A 9,563-nucleotide genomic window follows, 5' to 3' on the forward strand; every position below is an offset into this window, starting at 1 on the left:
GATATGTTTTATCCTCAATAGGTAGGTTGATATCTCTAACCTATGTTGGTTATGTAGTTCGAAAACTAAGGGACTGTTACTAAAGGTCACACCCTCTACTGGCAGGTGAGCCCTCATCCCTGGGTCCGCTCGGTGCTAAATCCTACTCCAAACTAAATGGCAGTGATTAATGGACTAAACTAAGCTTAAATGAGCAAACAACTGATTACAATAACTAACTAAATGACAACCCTTATGGTTTATCTAAATCCATTCTGAAGATACTAAAATTATGTAAACAGTTAAGTATCGGGTGTTCATAACCCTCCAGCACAGAATGAAAGTATCGATAAGGACATATAAACTTTAAAACCCATAATAAAGGATCATTGGTCAAAACCCAACATTTAGACATTTCGTCAAACACATGGAAAGCATGAACTTAAGCATGGGAATGGGTAAAGCATGCGATTAAAAATATAGTTACCATACTAAAACCATGAATTAGGGATTTAACATGGAAATTTCATCATTTAAATGTGTAAAGGGCTCATCCCATCGAAAACACTTGTAAGCATAATTTATAATCAAAATTCGTAAGAGTTTTATGGAGATTATTCATCATAAACATGTAAAATTGATCATTTAAAACATAAAAATAGATTCTTGGACTCCATGGGTAAAAAAGGCCCACGGGTGAACATCACACATACCTTAAACCCTTAAGCTTGAAAAGAAATACAATCTTGATGCTTTTCTTGAAAGTTCTTGGATTTGGGAACTTGAATTCTTGGTTTCCTTGGAGAGAAAGGAATGAAATTGATGAACTTAGGGGATGATTAGGGTTTGTTTTTGAGTTGAAATTGGAGAATATGGGCAAATAATGCCCTAACCAACATTTTAATTCATGTTCTTACGAATTTGGTTGATGGGAAAAGATGTAACTGCCCCCAAGAAAATTAAATCCGCAACTGGAATATGGATTAAAAGGCTACCATGGAGCGATGAAGGGCTCATTTCTATACCCACCGCGATGCGTTACTATTGTGGTGAGGTTCTGGAATTAAAAACCAAACACGACCTAATCCTCGTCTGAAAAATCTGAAACTTCCTCAAGACATGCTCCTTACACCCCTGAACATGAATTGACTCAAAAACCTATGTCTCGGGGTCGGGAAGACCAATTTAAAAACCCTTAAAGTTAAGCTGCCAAAAATAATACTAAGTCCCCAAAACTTAATGAAATTTTCAGGCTTTAAGCTTCTTATGCTTGTAACTAGGTGCCGAACTGAGCTAAGAATAATATAAGGTATTACATAGGAATAGAAGCATTCTCGACCTTACAAGATACAAAGAATAGACTTAAACTTAGAGACACTATTCGTCCATACCCCAAACTATAAATAACATACTTCATCATTTCCAACTTACAATTCTCCTATCATATATCTAACTACAAGATTTTGAGTGCCATTTCATAATACTTCTATGTTGAAGGTGTTAGCTTAAGCTATGGGACCCAACGCTCTACATCTACTTAAGAATATTACTTCACTTTATCACTACAATCAAACTCCCTTGGGTTTTAGTTTCAAGGAGTACTAACCACATAGTACTTGGGTTTGTGTTTTCATCAATCACCATATTCAAGCCTATCCTTACTACACCCACTTCATGGATCTCCCCACTACGACCTGCAAATTCGATCACTCTCACAAGGATTTTTCCACATCTCTCCATTCTAACTATTTCACATAATGAAAGATCATCTCCTTCTTTTCCCTTTCACCTATAACCTTAGCTAAAGAAATCACATCAAAATTTTTATATTCAAGAACATCTACTTCCCCTACCTAAGTTACTACTACTCTTCGATAACTACTATCGTACTATCATTTGGAGAGTTATAAGCATCATGAATGAGAGTAATACTATTTAATTATAACTTATACTTATTGCACTGCTCAAGGTGGGATATGAGGTGAAGATCTGACATAATAGATACAAAGAGCATCATATAACAAGTGTCTGGATCATGAGTAGAGAGTCATTTAGTATAAACACAACACAACATAAGTTCTTAGGACAGACCATAGTGAGAGACATGAGGGCATACACCATGGGTGGTATAATATAAAGTCAGAATTCATGAAATCAATGATTGAGATAAGGATTGATAATTAAAGATATTGCTTCTCATTTTCAAAGATAAGATAGTCATAAGTTTGTATGCACTTATAACTTTGGGATAAACCCGACATAAAGTAAATTAGTAATATATAAAAACATCATTCCTTAGAACTAAGCATGACATGAAACATGGAGTTATAGATTGTGAACAATCATAACACAGAGCTTGAATACTTGAAAGCTTGGATTGCTGGGGGACATTATTGCTTTTAGTTTGGAGGATGGAACATGAACATAAGTTGCATAGATAATTCGTACCTTAGGCATAGGCACGACTTGAATACCTAAGCATTGGTAGATGACCTTTTAAATAGAAGTAGGAGGAGCTTACTTGAATAGGAATAGATTTTTCATGACTTCTCCCTGAAACTTGCCACTATGAGAAATTTTAAAAACTACCTTAGTTCATCACCTCCCTCTTAGATCAAGGTCACAATCTTAAACTTGCGGACAAATCCCCTAATCAAATCTATGACAATAATTCTCAACATAATAGGGGTATCAGTACACATGAACACAAACTCCCCTTAATAATTTAAATATAAAGACACTAAATTCTTTTTAGGACATTCCCTTTAGGGATACTAATCATATCTTCCTCTAACTCCCAAAGTCATCGACTTATGAATAACATTATCAAGGGCATAGACATCCACGCTTCTAAACTCTTAACACTCTATCTTCAGCTCCTTAGAATACTAGTATTACACCTCTAATATCATAACCTCATAACATAGAAAAATTTCTAAAACTACACCAATGGTTCACATAGTCTATTAATTTCTCCCTCAATTTAGCTATACATAACACCATGTAACAACTTCCTAGATTTCTCTATTCTAAGAAACTTGTGAACATAGACTAGGTGTACATGACACTCATAACTTGAAATTGAGTACATTGTATTCTTATAACTTAAGGCTCCTATCCATCAGATGATTTATCCACTATATCTACTTCAACACTAGACTTCATGCATATATCACAATTATACACTCCGACATTTTATAAGTCATCAACCTAAGATCTTTCACACATCACATCAAGCTTACTAATTCATTCGCATAAAACATGCATCATTAATCTTAATCTACTATTCTTACCACCAAAATACACATGTAAAGTTCAAGCCTATTGTCTAACACTAATCATGTAACACCGATGAAGCATGCCGCTTATTATACTAGTCCATTAAATTGGAAAATCAACCCAAATACCTCATTTCACTTAACTACTACCCACAATCATATTTTCTTCCATGACATTACTACTACACCTCAAAATCCACAATATACCTTCTCACATGTAGTACTAGTTTATAACTACTAGAAGAAAAAACAATCAAATGGGGGAGAGGTAAAGTCACATAATAGGGACAGTCAATCTTAATATTATAATACAACCCATTATGATTTTATCAATATGTTCTACTTTCTCGCATTATATTTACTCACCCATGCATACATCCCGCACTACCTTTAAATTTCATATACACTAATGATTCTCTTCTCATAACTTATCGACTAATCTACCCCTTTCCATTCACAGGCTATAAATGATTTCTATAACCACTATAACTATCCATTCTGAGCTCCTTCCCTATTCTGAATAAATAACAATCATTGCCAATTGCTTTATTCCTAGACTACCATACAATTTATAAATCTTGCTACAACATTAGTCTATCACTGTAAAATGGCAACCCATCCTTTAATCAAAGGTTATACAACTAAAACTAGCTCCTTTATGAAAAAGTCACCCTCACTCTGACTTCTAGACCTGTGAATACATATAACTAGCTTCGGGATCATCTTACTACCAATAGGTTATGACACCTTAACATATACTACTACTCAGGTAGAAATACTATTCCAATATTATGTCACAAATCTCTGCCCTTAAGCATGACATCTACAACAAAGATTTTTGAAAGGAATTGAATACACTTTGTACCTCAGGCTGAAAAGCACAATTGTATTAAGATAGAGTTATACACCCAAATCAATACACTTTGAAGCACTAATGGACTACTCTTAACTCCTTGTGATATCATAACTTTATAGATAACTCAATCAGAAAAGACCACGTCATTAGGAAATATAAACTCTTAAACTTGTATCACCTTGACAATGAGGCATGGCCCAAATATTAAAGAAAGGAAGGAATTTGGATAACTTATGTATGGACGATGTTATAGCATGAACTAGAGTATGAAAGATTATGAAACAACTCCTAAATGCATGGTAGCCTCATGATTATAAATGTGATGTACAACACCCCCATATGCAAGACTCTACTAGACACAGCTTCATAGACACCCTTGGACCATGAACCAGGCTCTGATACCAAGCCTGCCATAACTCGAACCGAGGCCTTGTCCATAACGGGCATCCCAAATATTATGGCCCGAGAGGCCCCTTAACATGTAATTATAAGAATAACTCATGTAAAATAAAATGTGAAAGATAACTAAAAACATGGTAGTCCCAAAATAAAATTTAAAACTTCATAATATTTTATCAAAAGGGAAAACCCGAAATCCAATCTAAAACACTCTATGAAGCCTCTACTAGATTAAAAGAAATAATTTGACTAAGTTGGGACAAGGCCCCCGGCCAAACCATAAAATAATTGAAACTAATATCTAGATAGATTTGCCTTCCGAAGAAAGAGAGGCTCACCAATTCTGAACATCTGAGGAAAAAAATCTACTGGTTTGCAGGACCACGAGACTGGGCCTCCAAACCTGAAATATAGGGGATCAATACTCGAAAGTACTAGTATGTCGAACAATCCAAAAATAACATATTTTTACACAACATAAGTGAGAGCATGTTATAAAAATAATTTAGCATAATGTAAATGAAAACACATGGGCATAATTTTATGAACTTCAAAACATTTTCTTATAATCATGACTCAACTCTTTATTTTAATTCTGAGCTAGACAGGTCACCCTATATACATTCAAATCCACATGCTATATAGATTTCGTCGTTAGCCTGGCGGCCAAGCCCCCAATTCGAGTTTGACGCGAGAATTAGGGAAAATCATACATACTACGCCATAGGGCCGCCGCTAGCATACAATCCCTATTTTGGGATATAATAAACCCATATTAGTAAAACACGTTTCAGGCTATGAGTTATCTGAACTCAAGCCTTCTTCGGGTGACCATCTCACTCTCTTTAAGCCCATTTTTAGTCCTTTAAAACCATACTTCATTCTTAAAACATACGTTACTTTCATAATAAGGGGCATTTCGTAATAGGTATCATAATACCTAGACTTACAAGCCATATCACATCACATCATATCCATAGCCCTTTTTATTCAAAAGCATGTTAGTGACCACCCAAAAGATTTAAACATCACATGAGAGAGTTTTTGTTTCAAAACACATGAAAACTTATGCAAACTACCATGTTTTCAATAATTTATCACACGGTGGTCATCTCTTTCATCAATCACATGAAAATTCATTATTAGGAAACATGCACATTTGTAAATCAAGGAAAAACCCCTCTCATTCGTTCATAAAATAATGACAATCCATAAACATTAGAAAAATATTTAAACTCAAACCTTTAACTATTCGGATAAATAATCCACAAACTTTTGAAGACAATGAGTTTCATAACAAGAGAGAGAATTCCGTAAATCATGCTTTCGTATAACTTTTCATACTAATAACATCCATACACATGATCATAATTCAAATTTAGGAAAACTCCCATGGTTTAAAACAAGATTTCATCATAAATTGGGGTTCACAATGCATGCTCTCACAACAATCTCAAATCTCATAATACGTGTGTACATATATATACTTTAGATCTTATAAAAAACTTTAAAACTTATGCCCATGAAATTTAGGACAGTCCCACATACCTTAAGTTTCTTAATTTGTGAAGAAAGCTTGAATCTTAGGGGACTTGAATGATGAATTTGCGAAAAAAATCCTATTCTTGATGTTTTCTTGAAGATTCTTTAACTTGGAAACTTAAAATCTTCATTCTTGGGGGAAAAGTTTGGATTTTGTTCTTGGGGAGGAGGAGGGTTTACATAAGGGTTTGATGATGAAAAGTGGACAAATAATTCCCTTTTGGTGTTTTAATCCATCACTTGGGGGCTTGGGGGCTAGGGGAAATGACTAAAATGCCCTTTGAGATTGTATTTACGGATTCAAGAAAATATTACTCCGCGTCACAGAGCTAGACGCGGTAACTTACTCTCGCATCATGGTGCTATCGCGACAGCTTACTACTTTTGACATAAATGGTCATAACCCTTCGCTCGGGTATCAGATTAAGGCGAAATTTGTATCATTGGAAAGCTAAATCAATTATCTATCATTTGGTGGGTCTTGATCTTAAAAATTATACATATATAAAAAGTTATGAATGTTCAAATTGGACCCTTGTAGAATCAAATACAAAGATTTGGACGAATCAAAGGCTCTTAGCTCAACTTTATTCTAAGTGATTCCTATGAACGTTGTTAACCTCATAAGCACTTCACACACTAGGATAAGGATCATGACACATGTATTTAAAGACAAATCATGAGATTAGAGTTTACACGCGAAGGAACGACGATTCAATGTCTAGACCAAAAATGCAGGGTGTTACAAAAAATTCATTTGTATAATGTGTAATAGATATTAGTGTTTCTTTAGCTAAAATAGATTAAAAAAAAAAAAAGTATTTCTAAGCTTCAGTGAGCTGAAAACACTTCAGCATACTGTTTAACAATCAAGAAAATATTCTTTAGAATATGGATCTTTCATGTGGATTTTTGGGTACTTGAAAGGGCATGTACTTGAGATACTGTTCGCTGGAACATTTATAGGACATGACATGCTGAGGCTTTACATAAGTTCCTTGAGTTTCTAGTATACTATAATAGTAATATTTTACTTCTGAGGCAACGGACGATGATAGAAGTACCGAGTGATGTAAGGAATTATCCCTTATTTAAGTGCTCCTTAATCCTTATAATATAAAATATAAGTATATAACTTGGTGTTTGGTATGCATCTTAATATAGAGACTTCTCTCTCTCTTTTCTTTTTTTAATTGGGCAGAGGGATTATAATTGCGAGGGTTGGGGGTTGGGAGTTGGGAAGCATATGATGACTAGATTTAAGTTATAAATACTAATATTTATACCGAAAAGATTATTTGCATTATTGGAATAAATATTAACCTATTATAACATGTCAATTATCATCAAAGAATATTTAACCAAACTACCAAATTATTTGAAACAAGTCATTTTTTCTGAAAATATTTTTGCTAGAATCATCACATTTGTTTACTAGATAATCTAGCGAAAATATCTGAATAGATAGTCAATTTGGGATCACTGTGCATTAAGCCATAATCACAACTCACAATGGTTAATTATCTATAGTTAGCTGCTTCAGAACCAATCTTATGCATACATGACAGAAGCTATCAAATGCTCATGACATTTTTGCCTAAAATTTAACTTGTCAAGGCAAATTTTAAAGATTGTGCCTGAAGTTTCAGACATATGTTCATAGGCCTAGAACATATTGAATTAACTAAGTTGGACAATAAAATGTCAAGATCAACAACTCTGATCCAAATGACCAGATTCAATTTTTGAGATCAAAGGGATTCTCTTAGTGGTATTGGCTACCACTTTTGTGTAATTGGTAATACTTGTAACGCGTCAGAGCTTGGTGCTCGTACTTCTGACGAATTTGGACTGAGTATAGGAGGGTATATATAGCTTTCCACTTTTTTTGTTCGTAAATTGTACACCACAACACGATAATCACTTTCTCGAGCACATATAAGATCTTCGTTATTAGGGTGAAAAGCTAGTACGTCAAACATATTTGTAGGGGTTACACCCTTGTGCACCTTTGTCCATTTTCCCATTCTGTAATACTCAAGCTTCCATACATGTACATAAGGGCCATGAGTTATTTGATAGAACTATAGAAGGCCTTGACACAATCCCAATTTAGTAGACATCACAAAATTATATTCATCTACAATATGAGCCTTAAGTGGTAAATTAATAATGTGTAGAATTTGTGTAGGATCGTTTGTGAATAGATCAAATGCCAAAACAAGTTCAAACGGATGCCTATTATACCACTCCCAAGGGCAACTATAACAACTATATAACATTCGTCCACACGCAACAAGTGAAGTCTTTTTCTCTTCTACAAAACCCAATTTGAGCAGAGATGGAACAATAAATTGGTTCCATCTTCCATTCTCTGATGAAAAAATCTCCACATTAATTCGCCTAGAATGATTTCCATGTTGAAAATATCGTTACACCTTATACTCGTTATTAGGCTCAACCAAAAAACCAATACATCCACCATGAGGATAAGGAAGAAGAGCGAAGAGCTATTCTTTCCCTAGTCATAGTATTACAAATAGAGTAATTTCTTCTAGAATAGTAAAAAACTAAGTCACCACATGATGCTTCTAACCAGGGGCGGATCTACTAAGAGTGGTGAGGATGCTATGCCACCCGCAAACTTTGACAGAATATCTATATATATACATATATATATATATATGTAAGGATATAGTCAAATAATAAACATGCCACCAACAATTGAAAACTATCATTTGGTGTGACTGGCAAAGCATCGTATTTTCTCCCCATAGGTCGCGGGTTCGACCTTTGCTGGCAAGCTTTTTTCCCTCTTATTTTTAGTCATGAAACTATTAAATATGTGGCTATAGTGAATCCTTTCATCCTAATTTTCTTTTTTCTAAACTATGAACCATCGTTTTCTTTGCCAAAAGAATAAATACATATTGTCATCTTATATTTTTATCAATTATCAAATTTACTACTTCTAGAATTTTCTTTTATTTTTTAAATTTTAGTAGTTAATATTTATTTAAAAAAATGTATAATTTTATTCTCACACATCCCTCCCAAAGCTCAATTTCCAAATCGATCATTGCTCCTTTCGACTATACCTCTGCTTTTCTGGTCCTTGCCACTGTTGTCGTTAAATTTTTGTCATTGATCGCAAAGATCATGGACTCAACCTCACCGGCCACTGCTCTCCGCATCTGATGCTAACATTCTATCTCAACGTCAACCCACAACCCATTTTCCTTTGTAAGTTACATTGAAAAGATTTATCGATTTTCCTATAGACCAAAAAGATGAATAATTTTCTTTATTTAATCAATAAGTTTAATTGGCACCTATAGACTTCGAATCCTGAATCTGCCTCTGCCTAGGCCCATCACTCCATCAGATATCAGAAGTTTCTTGGGTTTGCCTTGCTATTACAGATGGTTTGTTAAAGGTTTTTCTTCTATTGCTTCCCCCATATCTTGATTGACTTAGAAGAATGTCAAATTTCAGTGGTCAGATTCATG

Source organism: Capsicum annuum, chromosome 10 (assembly GCF_002878395.1).
Source record: "Capsicum annuum cultivar UCD-10X-F1 chromosome 10, UCD10Xv1.1, whole genome shotgun sequence".
Lineage (NCBI taxonomy): Eukaryota > Viridiplantae > Streptophyta > Magnoliopsida > Solanales > Solanaceae > Capsicum > Capsicum annuum.